General features: G+C 38.0%; 1 non-coding gene across 1 annotated transcript; it reads right to left on the minus strand.

The window, feature by feature from the left end:
• Nucleotides 1–418: 418 nt before the first annotated feature.
• On the minus strand, nt 419–525 carry LOC148865406 (small nucleolar RNA R71). Its single transcript, XR_016112082.1, has one exon. It is a non-coding gene; the product is annotated as a small nucleolar RNA R71 (small nucleolar RNA).
• Between the last annotated feature and the right edge of the window lie 6,516 nt (nt 526–7,041).

The raw sequence follows: 7,041 nt of genomic DNA on the forward strand, positions 1-7,041 counted from the left end.
TGTTATTTGTGAACTAGCCATAGAGATAGAAGGAGAGATGGCAGAAGAAAATCGCACCCTCTTTGATTTTTCTTGTCCAAACATTTATGGGGTCACATCCATCATTTGCAAGCCTACCATCCATGCCAATAATTTTGAAATAAAGCTTGCAATAATTCAAATGATCCAAACTAGTATTCAGTTTTGTGGGTTACCAAGTGATGACCCTAATACACACATCGTTAACTTCCTTGGAATATGTGATACATTTAAACACAAAGGAATTAGTGATGATGCAATTAAGTTAAGATTATTTCCTTTTTCATTACGTGATAGAGCTAAAGATTGGCTCAACTCACTCCCTGTAGGAAGCATCACCACTTGGAATGATTTAACCCAAAAATTTTTGGCTAAATATTTTCCGCCCTCCAAAACAGCAAAATTAATTAATGATATTACAACTTTTGCTCAATTTGAGAGGGAGTCCTTGTATGAAGCATGGGAACGATTCAAGGAAATGCTTAGGAAGTGTCCTCACCATGGGATACCAACTTGACGACAGATTCAGACTTTTTACAATGGTATTAACCCCTCTAATCGATCTATTATTGATGCAGCCGTAGGTGGTACGATCATGAGGAAAACACCGGAGGAAGCTTATGACCTAATAGAGGAGATGGTGTCAAATAGCTACTAGTGGAGCAATGATCAAACCAATCAGACGGGAGTACACCATATCGATTCCCTTGCAGCCACATTTGTGCAACTTGCTAGTCTGAATAAGAAGTTTGATGCTTTTAATAGTGTAGCCATTAATACACCATCTAGCATCTCATGCGATTTATGTGGTCAAATAGGACATGCCAATTCTAATTGTCAATTAAATAGTCATTTTATTTCCCATGAGTGCTAATTTTATCTCTCATGCTGGCAGGTCAAATTACAACCCATATTCAAACACATACAACCCAGGGTGGAAGAGTCATCCCAACTTCTCTTGGAGCAACAATCATCAAAAAGCACCCATGGGATTCCAACCACAGCCGCCCCCACAAGAAAAAAAGAGTAATTTGGAAGAGATGATTTCTAAGTTTAGCAATGCTACTGAAGCAAGATTCCAAAGCCATGAAGCATCAATTAAGAACTTAGAAGTTCAAATGGGGCAGGTTGTGAGCATATTATCAGAGAGAAAAGAAGGAAGGCTGCCCAGCAACACAGAAAAGAGTCCCAGAGGGCATATGAATGCTATAGCCTTAAGAAGCGGGAAGACAATCGGTGAAACCCAAGAAGACGACAAGGAAGCTGAATCAGCCAATCTACAAAAGGAGAATGAGGGAAGTACCCCTAAACTAAATTTACATGAAATCCAACTCCCTATTCCCTACCCAAGAAGAGTTTTGAAGGCCAAATTAGATAAACAATTTGAAAAATTTTTGGAAGTATTTAAAAAGATTCACATTAACCTTCCTCTCTTGATGTGTTATCGCAGATGCCCAAGTATGCAAAATTCATAAAGGAGGTGATGTCCAACAAAAGAAAGTGGGAGGATGGTGAAATGGTAAAACTAAATGAAGAATGTTCAGCCATTCTTCAAAAGAAATTTCCCCCAAAGCTTAAGGATCCAGGGAGTTTTTCTATACCTTGCACCATAGGGAATAATGAATTTGAAAAAACTTTATGTGATTTAGGTGCTAGTATAAATTTAATGCCTTATTCTATTTTTGAAAAACTTGGACTGCATGAACTAACATCTACAACTATTATCCTGCAATTAGCTGATAGAAGCATTAAATATCCTAGGGAAATAGTAGAAGATGTTTTGGTTAAAGTGGGCAATTTTATTATTCCTACCAATTTCATTGTGTTGGATATGGAGGAAGATAGGAAAATGCCTCTGATTTTAGGGAGACCTTTTCTTGCTACTGGTGATGTTTTAATTAAAGTGCGGAAAGGTCTACTTACCCTTAGAATCAATGGTGAAGAAGTGGTGTTCAATGTATTTAAAACCATGGAACATCCCAACACAATTGAACATGAAATTTTTGCAATCAATAGCATTGATGTAGGTGCAACTGAAGTAGATACATCTAAATCAGAAGACATGCTAAAAGTTGCACTTAACAATAGTCCTAATCAATTAAAACAAGCAGAGCATAAGTTTGTACTGAAATCAGAATTGCAAAATTTGACTTCTGAGCCATATTCTTTTGAAATTACAATTCATAATGCATCTTTACCTCTATCTCACACAAAACCCCTCCCACCTATTGTGCAAGTCCCTATTCCAGGTTTAAACCCACCTATGAAGGATGAAAGGGGGAAACATCAGAAGTTAAAAACCAAGTGGGGTGGACCCTTTAAAGGGGCTAAAGTATTCCCTCATGGAGCGATTGAAATACATAATGATGATGGGAGTACATTCAAGGTAAATGGACAGCGGTTGAAGCATTACATCAAAGGAGAACAACCCACCCACCGTGGGTCCGTTCTCTCCTTGAAACCACCATGAAGGAAAGGTGAAAGTCAAGCTCACGACTTAAAATGAGCACTTGTGGGAGGCAACCCATTTAGTTTAGTTGTTTGTTTTGTTCAGTTTTTTTATCACTTATGAGTGCTTTTTTCTCGTATCTCACATGCAAGATCTCAACGAGGCATTCAGGGAAGTCCCCTTAAATCTCTCTCTGCTTGTTCTTGTTATGCATATTCCATACATTGAGGGCAATGTATATCTTAAGTGTGGGGGAGGATTAAGGGGTGAAAAAAAATTTTGGACTCTAGCATGCTTTAATCATCACTTTTTAACCTTTCCTTTTGAAATTTATGCTCCTTAGAGACTTGTTTTTGGATGATTGCAAACCATCCTGAATCATGTGCTTAGGTGGGATAGACAGGAAAGGATGCAGGCAAATCTAGCTGAAATTTTTGGCTATGGAAGGTATCTCAATAGTTTGAATGTTCAACGGGCAAGATGCAATACAGATTTGACCCTTGTGAGCATTTAGTTTCTAATGGAAAAATATGGTTTGATTATTGCAAAACATGTTTTGGTAGGAATGTTGAGACCATGATAATGAGTTCATGTATTGGAACGTATTACCAAAAAAAAAAAAAACCTCATGTGAGATGGAGCATAAAATGCACTCACACCGAGAGAAAAAAGAACTAGGGTGAGATAGAGCATAAAATGCACTCACACTAAAAGAATAAGAAAAGGGTGAGATGGAGCATAAAATGCACTCATCCCTAGATCCCAAACCCTAACTCACTTTTTGATGCATTGCTGATGAACCTACAATTTATCTATATTTTATGAGATTTTTGCATGAATTTTTATGCCGGTTTTATTAACTTTTGCCTTAATTTAGCTTAATGCTAAGAATAAGTTCAGGGATAATTAATCCAAGAAAAGGAAGGAAAAAGGCAAGAAAAGAAGGTTCAAAAAGACCGATTTCAGTCCAGCCCGGTCATGAGAGCAAGGGAGTTTCATTCGGCCCAAGAAGTGCAAGCTAACTCTTTGGAAAACCCAAAGGAAGAAGCCTAGCAAGAAGGAAATTTCGGCCCAGCCCATTTTTAGTCCAACTAACAGCCTAGAGTGTAGCCCACATGAGCTCAAAAGCAAGCTAAGTTGTAGCCCAAATAGCAGCCCAAAGGGAGCTAGGGGTGGCAACTCCTAGAAGTTTCTTGAAGAGAAGGAGGGAGCACTCTAGAAGGTTCATGAGGGGTGTAATACACCCAATTCTAGAGACTTCAAGAAGGGGCAAGAGCCCCCTTGAAAAACTATATAAGGAGGCATCTAAGAGGGGGGAGAGGTGTTCAATTGCTTGAGAGGAAGGCTCTCCCACTCTTAGAGGTTCGGCCACCTTGAGAGAAGAGAAGAGAAGAAGGCTAGGCGCAAGGAAGAAGAAGAAGAAGGGCTGAAGGAAGTTCAAGACAAGCAAGCTAGAAGAAGAAGGTGAGTTCGAATTGAGAGTTTGTGATTCAAAGATCTTCTGTAATAAATCATTTGTAGTTTCATTCTCTTTTGATTTGAATTCAGTTTCTTAGTTATATGTTCTTTCTTCTTTCTCCTTGTTTCCATTCTTCCTTGATGTATTTCAGCTTGTAAAATTTCAGTTCAGCAATCTAATTCTTTTTGATTCATTCAAATGGTCATGCATTGTATTTGAAGTTTCTTGAATAAGGGTGTGATTGTAGATTAATTCGGCCAACTAACCTTCAAAACTCAGATCTGAATTCTCAGATCTGAGATTGCAAGATTTGAATTGCTTGAAAGAGAATTCAGATCTGCAATTTTCAGATTGGGCGAATTAATCTACAGCTTGGAATTCCTAGAGTGCTTGAGAGAGACTCTAGGAATTCAGATCTACTATTCAAGAACTGAATTGAGTGCAAGGTTAGAGATAACTTGCACAATTTAGTTGGTGATCAATTCAGATTTGAATTGATGCCTTAGAAGTGTTTGAAGAAATGCATGCATGGGGATTAGATTCTTGCTAGAGATAGAAGAACCGTCACTCATGCATAGGATGAACATGCACTTGAGAGAGGCTGTTCATGACCTTGGGGTTTCACCAAACCAAGGCTCAATCATGATTCATTCGAATGATCCAAATTGATAGATTGCTGAATTCTGAGATTGACATTTACTGGTTACTCTTCTAACCTGAATTGAAGGCAATTGGGCCAATGATTTAGATAGATTTTAATTTAGGATTTCTTAGCTTTCATTAGAATTTAGATTTATTTGTTGATCAGATAAGAAGTGCTCAATTTAGTATTGATAATTGTTTCCTAAATCCCCGTGGGAACGTTACTTCACTCTCTACTTTATTACTTGAACGGCTAGTGCACTTGCTAGTGTCACAATGAACCACACATCAAGTTTTTGGCGCCGTTGCCGGGGATTTAGAGAAGCAATATTAGAAAACATTGAGCATTCTTAATCTGATCTCATTCAGCATTGCATTCATAGTTGGGTTAATTTGCTAACTTTTTCATTTCAGCTTGGACTGCAACTGCTGTACTCATGTAGTTATGTTTCTTCTTTCTTAAGTAGATTACTCTCTTTTTCTGGTTTCAGTTTCATTTTAATAAAGGCATATTTGATTTCTATTCAATCTTGATGTTGTTCCCTTCAAAAAGAAAAAAAAAAAGAAAAAAGAAATTTCACAAAAAACATGAGTGTTGCAGATCTGAGTTGCATTCGGCACTCAGATCAGCAGATTTCAGATCTGCAGCACTCAGCCGAAAAGAGTTGCTTGTGTTTCAGACTTTATTTTTTTTTCTTTCTTTCATTACAAAAAGAAAAAAACAAATTAAAAAAAAAGGGGAGATCTTTTGAACAACAAGAGGAGCAATTGAGAATTCGGATCAGAACTCAGATCTGAGTTCCTCTGAACTCAGACCTGAACTGATGCAATTTTGAGGGGAATTGGGTGTCATCACCACCCCAATTCACCCTAGGGCACTTCTGCTATTCCCCAAAAACAATTTGGTAGCAATAACTGAAGGTAAGGCAATTGAGAATTCAGATCCAAACTCAGACTTGAGTTCAGATCTGAATTCTGCTGTTACAGATCTGCTCAGTTCAGATCTGAATTCCTCTGAACTCAGATCTGAACCGATGCAAGTTTGAGGTGAATTGGGTGCCATCACTACCCCAATCCACCCTATGATACATCCAACCTGCCTCAAGGGTGAATGGATAGCAAGGAATGAGAGAAATTCAAATCTGAAATGCAGTTGATATGATGTGAGGACTGAACTGATACAGAGCATACTATGAATTCTAGGTGGACTGAATTCTTGGCTTTACCCACTTGTAACCGAGCTACATTAGCTAAGGAGGTGTATGTTTGGATTGAATAATTGTTATGCCTCAGATATTTAAGAAAAATTAGCACTTTCCAAGTATTTCTTTTAGCATTCAGATCTGTAGCAGGGCTGCTATAGTGCAACAGTTAGCAGACCTGATTTCAGATTTCTACAAAAGTTGTATGGGCCGAATAGCTTGCAATACCAAACATTGCAGACCCAATTTTCAGGTCTTAGCAAGTGTTTGATATGCATCAGCTATACAGGTTTGAGCTTCAATTGTAGAGTTTAAAATCTTTAACCCAAGCCTAACTCAGGACTGGTTTTAGTTTATTTCAGATCCTTTTAAATTTTTTTTTTAGATCAGATCTGATTTCAGCCCTAAAGCATCACAGAATTGATTCCAACCTTAATGGATGTATATTGTAGTGTATACCAGTGAGTGTGTATGAGATATCCAGCTCAGATCTGAATTATTATTTATTAATTTCTCTAGACTAACAATACCAAAGACTTGTAGATCTGAACTCAGATCTAAATTGGGTCTGAATTCAGATGTTGCAATCGATGGATGTAGATAAAGGAACCTTGAATAAGATGATTGGTTTAAATCTGCTTTTAGTATAATTGGCTTCATTTATTCATGATAGGATGTAGGTTTTGTATTCCAATAATTCACTTTACATTTTCAGTGTGATAGGATTAGTTATTTATTTTCTTTTGTGAATATTGGCATTTTTATTGCTTTGACTTTAACAGTTTATGACAAGCAGACCTGAACTGGAAGAGATCCTTTACGACCCGGAGATTGAACGGACTCTCCGTGTTCGTTTGAGAGCTGCTAAGCAAGTCAGACAAGAAGCACAAGAAATGGCTGAACAAAGAACTATGATGGATTATGCCAAGCCCACCCTCACCGGGACTGTCTCCAGCATTATCAGGCCAACTATTGCTGCCAATAACTTCGAAATTAAACCGGCCATAATCCAAATGATACAAAATACGGTTCAGTTTTGTGGTATGGCCCATGAGGATCCGAATGCCCATATTGCTAACTTCTTGGAAATCTGTGACACCTTCAAACACAATGGGGTAAGTGATGATGCCATCCGGCTGAGGTTATTCCCATTTTCTTTGAAGGATAAAGCCAAAGCTTGGTTGAACTCATTACCGGTAGGATCTATAGCCACATGGGACGAAATGGCCAGCCGTTTTCTCTCTAAATATTTTCCCCCTTCTAAAACTGCT

This window comes from Nelumbo lutea, chromosome 3 (genome assembly GCF_056320005.1).
Source record: "Nelumbo lutea isolate HS-2025 chromosome 3, American lotus-T2T, whole genome shotgun sequence".
In the NCBI taxonomy this organism is placed as follows: domain Eukaryota; kingdom Viridiplantae; phylum Streptophyta; class Magnoliopsida; order Proteales; family Nelumbonaceae; genus Nelumbo; species Nelumbo lutea.